At 32.9% G+C, this 14,328-nt stretch overlaps 1 long non-coding RNA gene across 1 annotated transcript; it reads right to left on the reverse strand.

Moving 5' to 3' along the window:
* Positions 1 to 8,381: 8,381 nt before the first annotated feature.
* LOC142182518 (uncharacterized) lies at positions 8,382 to 11,742 on the reverse strand. The gene is made up of 3 exons (XR_012711325.1): positions 11,559 to 11,742; positions 10,822 to 10,896; positions 8,382 to 8,888 (listed from the first exon to the last, which is right to left on the reverse strand). It is a non-coding gene; the product is annotated as an uncharacterized LOC142182518 (long non-coding RNA).
* Positions 11,743 to 14,328: the final 2,586 nt, after the last annotated feature.

Genomic DNA, 14,328 nt, shown 5'->3' on the forward strand with positions numbered 1-14,328 from the left:
TGTGATTTTCTTTGGTGGTGAGGATTTGCACAATTTTTGCGGTGCGACTATCAATTGTTTGCTCTTTGTTTGGGAAGATCACGATTCCTAGAAAAGCCACCATGAAGGCAAAGCGACGGTGAATCTGCCAAGTGTCTTTGTCTTGCTTGTTAGTAAGGCCTTTCTCATGAATTTCGAACTCATCTGACTTTCCGAACCTTGAATACAAAAAGTTGAAGGAACAACATCCATTGATGACATTGCTTTTCCTGATTTTACTGCTAATGTTCAGAAGACCGAAGAAACGAAGTACCGAAGGAGCCTTTGTGAATATCAGGCTTTGATTTTTTAGACTTCCGTCAAAACCAGCATATCCAGCTATCTCCTCTAATGTAGGAGTTAGCTCGAAGTCAGAGAAACGAAAGACATTGTGAACAGGGTCCCAAAAAGTTATTAACGCCGCAATCAGATCATCACGGGGTTTAACTTTCATAATGTCCGTGAGATTTCCCAAATGCTTGACGACCCATTTTTGACCGTCTTCGCCTAAATCATACCACCACATTTGAAGCTGAAAGAGAAATTCTTCTGTACTCGTGGATGAGGGGCTTTGTGTGGTGCTCATTTTGTATCTGAAGTTTAATTTAATAGAGTTAAGACTCATTTTGAAAATAAAAAAAAACTATTTTCAGAATTTTATATTTTTTTTGAAAATTTACACTAAAAAATCATTTTATTTATTAAATATCTTTATTTAAAAAAAAACAACCCATTTTATTCCTCTCTTCTCACCATGATTTCGTTTAAGCTGGTCAACAAGCATGTTCGAGGCAAATGAATGCACAAGTAGCAAGTAGGATGCATCAGGATGGTCTTTTTGTTTCGGGTTCACCTGTCCTAGACAGACCCAACCCCTGTGTTGAGTCTCCAAGGCCAAATGTATATGATGCAAATATTCGTTCCTACTAGGGATCCGGTACATGGCTGAGTTATTCTAAGTGTAAAACCTGAGGTTGATTGTTCTAAACCTGGCTTACCCAAACAAACAGTTTGAGCCGAAGCGGGGGCAACGTACCGGGAGCACGAAAGTCTGCCCGGCCTAGTTACTTGTCCCAACTCCGTCTTATTTGGTATGGCTTTAACAGAAAGGTGGGTCACGCGCACGTGTACACCATAAATTCAGAAGACTCAGAAAGAAGGGGGTTTCGTAGAAGTTGTATATATTCACAATTCAAATAATATTAAGGCGGTAAAAAGCAACATTTAGCATATTAGCATATAGACAGTTGAAAATCATATAGTAAATAAAGCCAATTAACACAGATATTTTAAGCTCGAATTCTTTAAACCCTGAACCAATGGCTCTGGGTTACAGTTTACACTGCAGTTCCCCAGTAGAGTCGCCAGAGCTGTCGCACCTCCTTTTTACCGCGCCCGCGGGGCGCGTGTGGAGTTTTCTCCAATTGAAGGACAGTCGAAACGGGATTTATTTAATTATTTCATAGTCGCCACCTGGGAATTTTAAGGCGTCCCAAGTCACCAATTTTAATCCCTGAATCGAGGAGAATATGACTCTGTTTATTATTCTGCGAACCAGAAATCCTGAGTAAGGAATATGAACTGCACACCTCGGGTTATATGAAATTATTTTGACATCCGCGGAGAAATCATTTTTATTAAAATATTCGCTCGAAATTGCGCGTGCGCATAATCTGAATTTGCTTTTTTTTAATATAATCAGGGTGCGCGAACGCATCCCTGATTGCACAAAATCTTTGTTAATAGTATTATGGCCTTTTTCCCCAAATTGTTTATTATATCATGAGAAATCTCCATTTAAGATACCCTTGAATTCTTGAAAAAGAACTTGCAATTTAGTAAATGTTACCCGTCGATTATAATTTCCGGATATAAATTATATTCAGCCAGACTATTCAAATTCAAAGAAAAGCGTAAAAATATGATTAACACTATTTTCGGCAAATACAACATATATATCTATATGCCCAATAATGAATTGTATATGAAACTAAAAATGATTTATAAAGGGAAGAATATTTTTCAAGAACTTTTATTATTTCTATTTAGTGCAAGTCCTATTTCTAATTGTCGTTGATATAAAGTGTTGCAATTTGTATATCTCATCTTATTCTCATATACTTGCTTTTAATCTAATAGGCCTAATTATTTATTTAGGATGGTAAGTAGGCATCAAATTGATAAGAGAGGGAATTATTATACAAATTGATTAACAACATTGCCTTACATGCCACATATTTGTATGTCTTGAAACATTCATAGCACTTTAACATCATAATGAGCCATAACAACTCAACTTACCATCCACTAATGGTTCTATAGATACCTGTTATTATGCCACATAAGAACGTACAACTTATATCATTCCTTCCACAACTAAATCAGGTATCAGAATAAACTAGCAATATGGTTTTGGCATTTTCACGCTATTCTTTATTCAACTAACAACGCCACAAGGCCTAGTTAATGGCCAATCTTTATGTCATGTTTCCTACCTTGACAGTTCAAACATGACTAAACTAATGAGATGAAGGGCTAACATTATTACAAAGCTTTATACGAATTTCAAAGTAAGACAATTAACTCATAGCTATCAAATTGAATTCACTACTAATTAACTAACATGAAACAAAAATGAAATTTAAACTGATGAACTTGGACAAATGGAAAACAGAATTGCAATTCAAGCTTCATTGATTAGTCATGTTGAATCTCTTTCCAACATAAAATTTAAAAGACATGTACCTGAAAATGAAGGTAGAAGGAGTAAATTTCAGCAGTAGCAGCAATAACAAAATCAGTAGAATGTACCGATAACACAGCAAGTCTGAACAAGACCCGTTAACCCAGATGAACAGTGACAGAAACTTGAGGGAAAGATTTCAGATTCAAACTGAATAATATTCACACAAAAATAATTGCACAAACAACGGACTGATTCTAGAAGGATAACATTTTTTCAGATTTCAATTTCTTCCTGTTTCGGATTCCTGTTTCTGACTATATTTTCTTTTTTCTGTTTCTGTTTTCTTCTTCCTATTTTTTTTAAACTCTCCTCTTAAAATCTGATTTTTTCTTCTCCTTTCTTTCTTTATGTCTTTCTCTCCTTTCTTTCTCTCTCAAAGACTGATCTTTTTCTCTCTTAAAATCTGCCTGAAAGCTCTCTTTTTTCCTTGTTTTTCTTTCTTAAAAGAGCTCTCTCAGATTTTTCTCTTTCAAAAATCTCTTCCTAAATCAGTCCCAATCCCCCTCTATTTATACAGGGCTGTCCTGTACCCTTCTAGTGCTGCATGGACCCTTTTCTCCTTTTAAAATCAGAAAGTTTTCCATTAAAACTACTTTTGAATACTTTAAATCCTATTGAGTGCTATTATCCTGTTTTTCAGCAGCCTATTATCCCTTGTTCCCCATTAGTATCTTAAATTATAGCCATTAACATCCCACTTTCAGTCCACTATTCTATCACATTACCCTTACTGTTCTGTCCCAAAAATGTCCCAGAATTCCTACTGTAATTACTGTTATTACTGCCTTAAATTCAGAATCTAACAATACAGATTTTAAAATCTGTTTAAGCAGTTATAACCAATCCTATGATTTGAGACAGTACATCACATTTATGCACAAGAGTTGAATTTAAATAGATGATTTTCAATTGAATACTTGAACCTGAATAACACACACTAACATTACACAGAATATGCAGGATTATTTCAACTGAGATTCAAAACTGAACCAAAAAGCAAACAAATACAGGAGCATTGTCAATATACTGACAATGCCCTGAAACTCAATGCTCAGAAATCAACACATACACAGCATTCATTTGAATTTACTGGTTTATTAAACAAGAACCAACTGATTAACAATAACTAATTAACTGGTTATAGCAAAATAATCTATTCAAAACAGGTTGTCTCAGTCAACATTTTCAGAAGCAAGATTCACAATACAACTAATCGACGAACTTAATCGAGTCGATTACACACATTGTACATAATCACAATCAACAGAAATAATTCACATTTAGAATCAAGTAGACGGGTAGGGGACAGTATAACAAAATTTGACTAGAAAAATTATGAAAAATTAAACAAACTAATGAAACGAACATAGAATACACGTAGAATGCACATAAGAAACAGAAATTACCTCAAAACCTTCAAATTCAACCGGACTCAACTCAACTTGGATTTGGACTTTGTTTGAAATCAAACAAACCTTAGTCGAAGTATTTTCTATTGAAAATACTTTGACTAAGGTCGATTAAACCTCAATCTTTCGTCTGAAGTGAACAGAATCCAAAAGTCTGGTATTTCTAGGGTTCTTGAAGGTTCGATTTGGGACTTAACCATTTCTGGTCAGATTCGAGGGGGACTAAATACGACACAAGGGTGAGGGTAGCCTAGGGGTCATTTGGTGTCAGTTTAGAACGGATCTGAGTTTGTTCTTGTTTGGTCCGAATCTTCAAAAGAAGATTCGAGAAGCTCGGAACTGATTCGAGCCAAACAAACATCAGATCCATAACAAGGCATGCTAGGGGGTACTATGGTGTCAACTAGGGGTTGTTTGGTTTAGATCTAAACTCGGCTCGAATCTTCAAATGAAGATTCGAGAACCTTCAAGAAGATTCGAGCCAAGTGGCTAGCATATCTGGATAGAGGATGTTCAGGGGGTTCTAGGGTGTTATTTTGGTGACCGGCGGCGTTGTTGCCGCCGGGTTTCAGGCGGTGGGATCCTAGGGCGGCTAGGGTTAGGGGTGAGTTTCGGTAGGGACGATGAATAGGGAAGGAGGGGGGGGGGGTTTGGCTAGGGGGGCCGGGGTAAGGTTTTGGTCCTTATATAGGGGTGGGGTGGATTAATCTTGACCGTTGGATCAATGAGAATAGATGGCCAGGATTAGTTCACTTAGCCAAACGGTGTCGTTTGGTTTACTGCTGGGGTCGGGCTGAATCGGGGCACTGGGTCGGGTAATGGATATGGGTTAAGGTTCGTGGGATCTCAGCCGTTGGTTGGCTTTGATCCAACGGTCCCTGATAAACTACAATCAAACGATGTCGTTTTGACTCGTTTGATTTGGACCGGTGCCTGGGTTGCCTGAATTGGGCTGAAGGGGGAGTAATTTGGTTTTGGGCCTGGATTTTAATCCAGGTCCAATTTTTATTTTACAACTTATTTTATTTTATTATATTTTATTATTAATTAATAAAATCCTAATCAAAAATTATAAAAACAAAATTATCATTACAATAATACTAATTATCTTTAAATAACCATTAACACGTAGATAAATCATTAATCACATAACGACACATTTAAAAATAGAACGAATGCATATTTTTTGTGATTTTATTTAAATTATCTTTCAAATGCATAATTAAATCCTATATGCATGCAACATGTATTTTATTTTAATTTTCATTTTTATTATGACAAAGTAAACATTTACGGACATAACACAAATATTTAACACCACGCAAATTCAAGAATTACACAGTAAAAGAAATTTATTTTATTTTTTGATTTATTTTGGAGTAGTTTTCGTAAGGCAAAAATTACGTGCTCACAGTAAGTATCGGCTTTTTCTAAATTTGCAATTTGTTTTTGAAGAGACGTTTTGTCACTTTCAAAAGACAAATCGCTGGGAACTATTTCATCAACTGAGGGTTCTTGAGAAGAATCAAGAATTTCCCTACTTTTAGAAGAAGGGGCCTTTGGGATAGAACTCCTTGAAGAAGAACCAGAGGAGCCGCCTCGAGTAGATTCTAACCCTGTTCGAAGCCTACCTCCTCCGCCTCTTCTGTGTCTAACAGGGGCGTTGGGGAATTGATCTAGAATTGGAACTTTTTTACGGTTAGGGTTTGAAGAAGACATTGTTAAGAAGGAAGTGTGTGTTGAAGATTTGTGAAGAAGACAAAGGAAGAAAAAGTTATGTGTAAAATGGGAACCGTCAACCTTAGAAGTGTAATGATGGAAAGCCTATAATAAAGGCAGCTATCACTTCGTAAATAGTGAGAATGAAGAAGTCTCGAAAAAGGGTGTGAATAGAGGAATCAATTAGAAAATGACACATGGGCAGAACATTAAATGGAAAAGACTACTGAGGCGTTAATACTGTCATGAGCATTAATTGTGGCAAAAATTCCTTTTTCATGAAGATCCACTTCCCAATTATTTAATTGATAAATAAAAGGAAAGTGGGGGGACTATCTGTATTGGAAAAAAACTGAGTTTATATTAAAGATGATGTGGCATGACACGTGGATTAGTTAAATGGTCAAAGCGCAACAATTGACTAAGAGGCACGGATGGAGACAATCACGGGAAGAAGAATTTAAATAGGCACGAGACGACGTATAGATACGAGTCTCGTACCAATTTAAATTATTTACAGCCAACGGATTAGAAGGCATTGAAGACAAAGATCTGATGACAGAAAGGAGTCCAAATTCATTATTAAATACTTGATACGTTACAAAATTGGTATTTAATAGGAATGATTGTATAACGACTTATTTAATGTCATTTATTACTCATAATTATATCATTAAAGCTGAGGCTTCATTCCTTTACCTAGAATTATCTATAAAAGGAAGAAGTATCATCATTTGTAAGGACACAGAATACTATTGAGAATTCATTGAAATACACAACTATTTGTTTTTTTACCATCATTCTCAAAAGTATTTTATTTTGTCTTCTGATTATCAGTAACCCGAATTTCTTTTTAGCTTTGACCAAAGACTCAGATTTTTGGTTAAACAACTATAATTGAGGGATGATAGGATTCAATTGCAACCATAAGTTTAACCTCATTTTCAGTCCACAACTTCAGTGGGCATATGGTAGCTTCCTCGGAATGTCAAGTAAGGTCATGGAGAGGCAGGGAACACCCCATATCATCCAATTGGACTACTGCAAACAGTACAAAAGATATCCAAAAATTAGAAACAACAAACACAAAATTATAAGTTGTTGTCTTCTTAAATATAGTAGTAAATGCAAATATATATATATATATATATATATATATATATATATATATATATATATATATATATATATATATAACAAAGAAAATCAAAGAAAAAGTTGAAGAAGCTGAATGAAAAGAATAACACCCCAAGTCCTTGGTGATCATATATTATCTATATAATCCTCATCCGAATTTTCTCAATCCTGAAATTGAGAGGATGTTAAAAACCAAACGTTTGCATCTCTAGCTGTCAACCAACAGTGAAACCTTTTTAAGAACTTTTATAGTAAGCTTGCAGAACGTTTAGTGCTGGTTCAATTCTTTTGTTGCTTACTGTCCCGACTCCAGTATTCCCTCCAGGTGACTCTTATATATTGAATTATATAAGGTGCTCACTGACACTATTATATTCTATTTGGTCACTAAAAACCCCTTTTAAAAGACTATAGGTATACGACATAAAAATTATATATAGAAAAATTGTTTGCAGAAATCCAAAGTGCAAAATAGTACAAAGTTGTCAAATTTACATCCTTACATAAAGAGAATTCTAATGCAAGATAGGAATTAATAAGCTTCATAAATTTGTAGCCTACAAAAAAATTATATTATGGGCATGCTATAATCTTCTTCATATAATATGACCTACATTGAAATGAAGATTTATAAAGAAGAGAGCTTACCATATTATTTCTTTGAAGATATTGACAAAAAGTTCAAAACTTAAACATCGAACCACAACAAAAAATATAGGTAAGAATTTGTTAAAGAACAAAATGACAATAATTGCATTATAGTAGTGGCTAGTTTAGTCATCCAGATAAGCATTTTATTTTGGGAAATTTTCATAAAGCACTATCTTTTAGTAGTAATTAGCCATTTATAGATACCATTTGCTATATTACGGATTATAGATACCTTTTATGTGGTTATAAGATATATTTGATGTATTTAAGCTATTGTATTCATGAATACAGTAGCAAAAATAGGCGTGAATCAGGGAAAGTCCAGCTAATCAGTTGTTGTATTCGAGTGTATTCGACTGTATTAATGGAGTGAAACATGGGATTACAGCTGGATAGATTATTGTATTCGACTATATTCGACAGTATTCACGGCGTGAAATAGGGAATTACACTATTTTTAAATGGGAAAGATAATCAATTAACATAATAAACTCCTAATATAACTCAACAAACTCAATTATAACACACAAAATTTGTATTTTCAGTTATAAAAAAGATTCTCAACCGAAAAAATACCTCAAAAACATAGCAATCTTCAGAGAAATTATATAATACATCTGAATATATAAATTATATTAATTAAAAAAAACTTATGAATACATTCATGGCATATAGCGAGACAGTGAATACAATGAAATACATAAAATACAGCGGGATACATTGAAATACAATGAGAAGAAAAGGTAGTGAATACAATGAAATACATGGAATACAATGAGATACATTGAATTACAATGAAAAAAAAAACTTTGAGCATGAGTTTGAATAGTAGAAGAAAGAAAACATGAATAAGAAATGAAATTTTTAGATAACAATATGGTGGAGGGGATGGGTCTTGCGTTTCAAATACTTCAAATTCATGATGAGCATCTGCATATTTTCTTTAGGGTTATAATCCCCGCCGCCGTCGGAGACAGAACCCTCGCTGTCACCAGTGGTTTTGACACCGGGCCAATCCTTGCACTGGCAGTGTTGTCCTTCTGGGATTCGGTTGTAAACTGAAGGAACATGTCTTCCACAACCACCCCAACTGGTCTTTCCACAAGCCAAACACTTACCTCGTAACACATGATTATCGTTTACTCCTCTTGGTCTTCGAATATTTTGTAAGGATTTTGGTTGTTTTATGAAAGGGAAAGAATCATTGGCTAGACAAAGAAGAGGAAGAGAATTAGAAATTTTAATGGGATGGGGGAAGAGAATGGGATGTATCAAAGTAGAGAGAGAAAGAAAATATTGTAACTGATTAGCATATTTAGTGGCTTAGGGCTAGGAGGTAACCAAAATTAAATATTTTGCTATAAACCTTAAAAGATATCTACAGAATATAATTTATTTAAATGGTATTTATTTAAAATAAATAAGGTGTTAACGTTTGCTATAGGAAGTAAAAATTCCTTTTAATTTTTGCAGGAAATTAAAAAAAAAGTATAAATAACATTGTTCTCATAGTGTACCCTCCATATTAATATTACTTAAAGAGGAGAGTACAACATGGATAGACTTCAATTCCCCTCTTTTAGAAGGAGACATTTACATAATGCCTTTCAAAAGGACAGAAACTTGGATAGGCTATACCTTTTTTATCTCCCCTTATATATATATATATATATATATATATATATATATATATATATATATATATATATATATATATATATATATATATAGGAAAGGGATCTTATGTATAGTCCCCCTTTACATAAAAATTTTTTAGAGCTGACTTTGAAGTCCAACGTACTTGTTTGGGATGCAGAATGTTCCGGCCCTGTAGGTGAAGGGTGTCGGATGTCCTCTATTTTGTATACTTTATTCTTTTATCATCAATAAAATACATCCTTTGAATTAAAAAAAAAAGATTGGTATGCAATATAATTAAGGAAAACGCCATAACGAAATACAAAAAATAATTATATGATTTTGAAATTATATTTTATGGCAATCCAACTATGTTCTCTGCTGATCTGCCATAACATCTTTGTTAACATCAAGGACAATAAAAAGTTAAAAGAATTACAACGGAAACATGAAAGCGGCAGAGCAAAAATTACCCAGTCAATTTGCCGTACCAATTTGGAAGTGCAATCTCACATTAGGAGGTTATACCTAAGGCATTCTATGTGAAATTCTAGTATATTCTCCTCTCTTAGCTACTACTGCAGTACACAACTTATTTATTTCTTCTATGCTTTTACTGATATGAATCGCCACCTATCCTCTAGCTACCCTACACCTAGTAACGATCAGGTGTTTTACTAAAGTTTCTCTTCAGCAAATAATCTTATAAATTTAGACCCCAGCTGGTTATTGTTCTGCTGCTGGGTTCCACATTTTAGATCTAGAGATCTCCTTTCTTATACTATATCACTTTTCAGTACTTTTCTTTAATAGGTGCAACTTCCTATTATGTGATGCATAAACAGTTCAATATTCAAAGACCTTTACGCTATTGCATCATATTCAGAATCACATAACCCTTTAATTCTCTCTTTCATCACCTAATGGCTATGCAATATGACTGCTATAGAGGCACTTTTCTGCCTTTTAAGTGGAGTTTTATGCCCATTTGTCCATTACTCCATTAAAAAGGTAACATTAGGAAAAGCATGAAGTAATTTTGATTAAAAAACACTTATTTAATTAATCACACCTATCACTATGTATTATCCTATATAATTAGTTCCTTCAGACATAAATATATTGTTGAAATAAGTGTCTTCGCTATCTAAAACTACGGAATACTTCCTTTACTTACCCTTCACTCCGCCATCAATCATCTCAGCAATTACGTATCAAACATTTGAGAAATTTAGAAAGGGATGATAAACTTTCACTTAATTTTTTGCTAATATAAACTGATACATTAGGAGATAAAAGCATATATGTGCACCTCTTGTACTGATTTGTTATAGTCCTTTGGGTTCACAAATTATGCCACACCAATTTTTTTTGCTACAGAAGAACATGAGCAATTTTATTTTTTAAATAAGAGGATGGCTAAGGATATAAACAAAGGTCAATAGATAGAAAAATTAAAAATTCTAAAGTTCAAGTAAGAGCACACAAATTTAGATATTTTACCTAGCTCAAAGTGCTAGCATTCAAATGAGCACCAATAATTCTTGAAGAACCTTCAACGCTTGTTCCTTCTGCAACCTGTTAAAATGGGATGCGATCAATTTAGTACTTCAACACTTATTTTGGAGATAACATATTCAAATAGATAGGAGGAATTGTCATGTAGTAATAGCAAGCCTCAGAGCTAGGCCTACAATTCCCAATCCAAAAGCAGCTAAACTTGAGCCCTTTGTTGTTTTGGCAACATTCAGAGTTGCACCAAGGCCTATAAGCATGCGCAACTTGACTAATTTACATATGAATAGAGTCTCTATAGAATTTACCCCTCAAAATAGAGAATGAGTTAATAAAGGAAAAAACTCAAGATAGGCCAAACGCTTACTATCTCTATTTCAATTATGGCATTCTACTTTAGAAATTTTCTGGTCTTTTATCAGGCTTCAAAAATTAATTCTCGTCCAGTTTCCTCCTCTATGATATTTGGAGTAAACTGTGAATGTGTTACTTCAAATTACTTAACTATCAATATTTTACGGTAAGTGAAATCCATCTTCATCATTAATTATGAAATCATCATAATAACTATACTTTTGTCTTACGCAGTCATACTTGGACTTGAAAAAGGAAAATAGGTTCAGAAAATTGAATGTACACAAGCAGAGTTAAAAATACCGAATAAACATTACTATCTTTGTCATAAACATTACTTATCCATAAAATAGTTTCTGTTTCTCACTAACATTGATCTCCATGTTTGGGAGCGTGTTTTGCTGGCCATGGAGATTCCTTCCATATTTACATCCACGCAAATCTACCAAATAGAAGAAGAATGATCATGAAATCCTCGGGAAGTTGAGATTTATTAAACTGTATCTTCCAATATATCAGAAAGATTCGATGAACTGGTGAACCCATCCTTCAAAAGTTGTGGAGCAGAGTAAAGAGAGAAGTGCGTAGAAGTGGAGAACGTGGAAGTAGATTAGGATTGTTATAACAATCCCACGTTTGGGAATTATACATATATCCGTGGTTTAATTTTGGGGTGTTTTTTTTCCCCCTTTTTTCATATATATGTGTAAAGAGTAACAATAAGTATTAAGAATATAAATAAAGTTTAAAATAGAACTCTTGGAATTGGCAGAAACATGGTTTAAAGATTTTTATAACTAGTTTTAGTGTACGTGCGTTGCACGTGTGCATCACGTCAATCCATAAAGATTACGTAAATATTATTAAATATTATTTTGAGCTATAAAATAAATAAATATATAAATAAGGGTAAGTTTTTTACAATGTTGAAGTTAATCGATTTAGCAAGCCTAATAAAAGAATAACTTTCGGCCCACCTACCTCAGACATCTTATTTACGTTTTACATCCAATTCACCAAGTTAAGTGATTATCTTTTGTCTTGTGCGATTAATTAGCGGAATTTGTTATAAAGAAAGTAATAATAAGATTATAATAATAATTTATTCATCTTTTATATTTTGTTAGAATTAACGTTGAAAGTATCTTTATATTTTGTTAGAATTAAGAACTATGGTCAGTTGAATTATCTATATATTTTGTTAGAATTAAGAAGAATATTGAGAAAATTGTACATTATTTTAGTTACATAAATATTGAGAAATTGTTAGAAGTTAGAACTATGGTCAGTTGAATTATCTATATATTTTGTTAGAATTAAGAAGAATATTGAGAAAATTGTACATTATTTTAGTTACATAAATATTGAGATTTATAATCGTGCTATGAATAATTGTTTCCGCTCTTCGTGATTTATAATCGTGCTATGAATAATCGTGATTTATAAAGATCTAGCTCTTCGTGATTTATAATTCTTAATTTTCATAACTACAGTTATGTACTTTTTCTAATCTCTTCGTGATTTATACATTGTTTCCGCTAGAATATCTATTTAACTGTTCTAACATTGACTTCCATTTGCTCATGTTCTGGCCTTTGATATGCAGCTGCAAGGCTATTTCTCGAACTCTTTCTGCATATGTAATACACTGGTTCTGAAATCTTCTTTTGTTCCTCTCCATCCATGTGTAATAAACTGTTGCTGCAAATAGAAATGTGAGAACTTGAGCTCGTGATCTGCTATTGTTTATCCTCTTGATCAGCCATTTTAATTCTTGTTCCCAGCTTCCAACATTGTGCTTTTCTTTCAACCAGCCTACTAATGCAGCCCATATTGATCTAGCATAAGCACATTCAAAGTAAAGGTGATCCAACGTCTCTTCTTTCTGGCTAGTGCATAACACATTCCTTCGGCACATCAATCTTTCATTTTGCCCGTCTATCCACTGTTGCTAACCTTTGGTTGAGAGCTAGCCACAGAATAAATAGATGCCTTGATATAGTAACATCTCCCAGCACAAGATTCTTCCATGTAACTTTCTGAAATTGAGACCTTGCTGCTATATACATTGTCTTGATGCTAAACTTCCCTTGCTTGTTTTACATAAATAAAAGAATAAATGAATATTTTAATTTATATAAGGTAAAGATTTAATTAATTTTAATATCCTACGTATTAGGATTTCTTATATAGCACTTCAAAGTTTTAGTTGATTTAAAACTCCTAAATATTAGAAGAAAATTTAAATGATTATTTTGTCGAGTGTAAACTCTATTTTAAAGGGTAAAAAAAAGCGGACAACATTTCGCTAAGGTTAGGGTAGGAGCTTTTGATAAGTACATAAGTTTAAAAAATCACATAGATATTACTCCTCTTGGTCCACTTTAATTGATTTTTTTATTGTTTGATATTAAAAAATTCACCTTTGAACATTAATTAACAATAAAACTGACCATATTAATCTTAAGACCATATTAATCTTAATTTGTTCAAATACAACAAATACTACAAAGGCAATTTTCAAAAAAAAAAAATTTAATTCCTTCTTGATACCTGAAAAAATTATATATTATGGACTACTAAACCAAAAAATTAATTAAATTGGACCGGAGGGAGTATCAAATAATGTATTTGAGTTATAAAAGTTTAAAAAAATTATAAGTTCCTAAAAATAATGAATGTTGACCCTATCCAGCTATAGCTCAATAAAGGAAGTAATCATATCCCATTAAATTCTACAAATGCCTTATTGTGATATTGAGGACTTTACGAGAATCTTTAAGAAAATTGTACTGAAAATAAATAATATAAATATATTTTTCAAACTATTATTTAATGATTTGATGAATAATATATATCAAGAAATTTAATCTTTGATCTTTAGAGTTTTGGAAATGAGAAGTTTAGCTTATAGCTCTTAAATATTAATTTGACACATGACAATACAAAATCTAAAATTGACTAACGTTTAGTTAACAATTTAGAACAAATAATTAATATATAAAAGAAAATGGACCGGTCATTTGCTGGAATAAATGCAAACAAAGAAAAAGTTAATTTAGGACAACTCAAATAGAATACAACTTATCTTTTACTATTTCATATTTATTACTTCAAATTTGCATTTTATCAATCTGACCC

The sequence above is a fragment of the Nicotiana tabacum genome, chromosome 7, assembly GCF_000715075.1.
Source record: "Nicotiana tabacum cultivar K326 chromosome 7, ASM71507v2, whole genome shotgun sequence".
NCBI classification, from domain to species: domain Eukaryota; kingdom Viridiplantae; phylum Streptophyta; class Magnoliopsida; order Solanales; family Solanaceae; genus Nicotiana; species Nicotiana tabacum.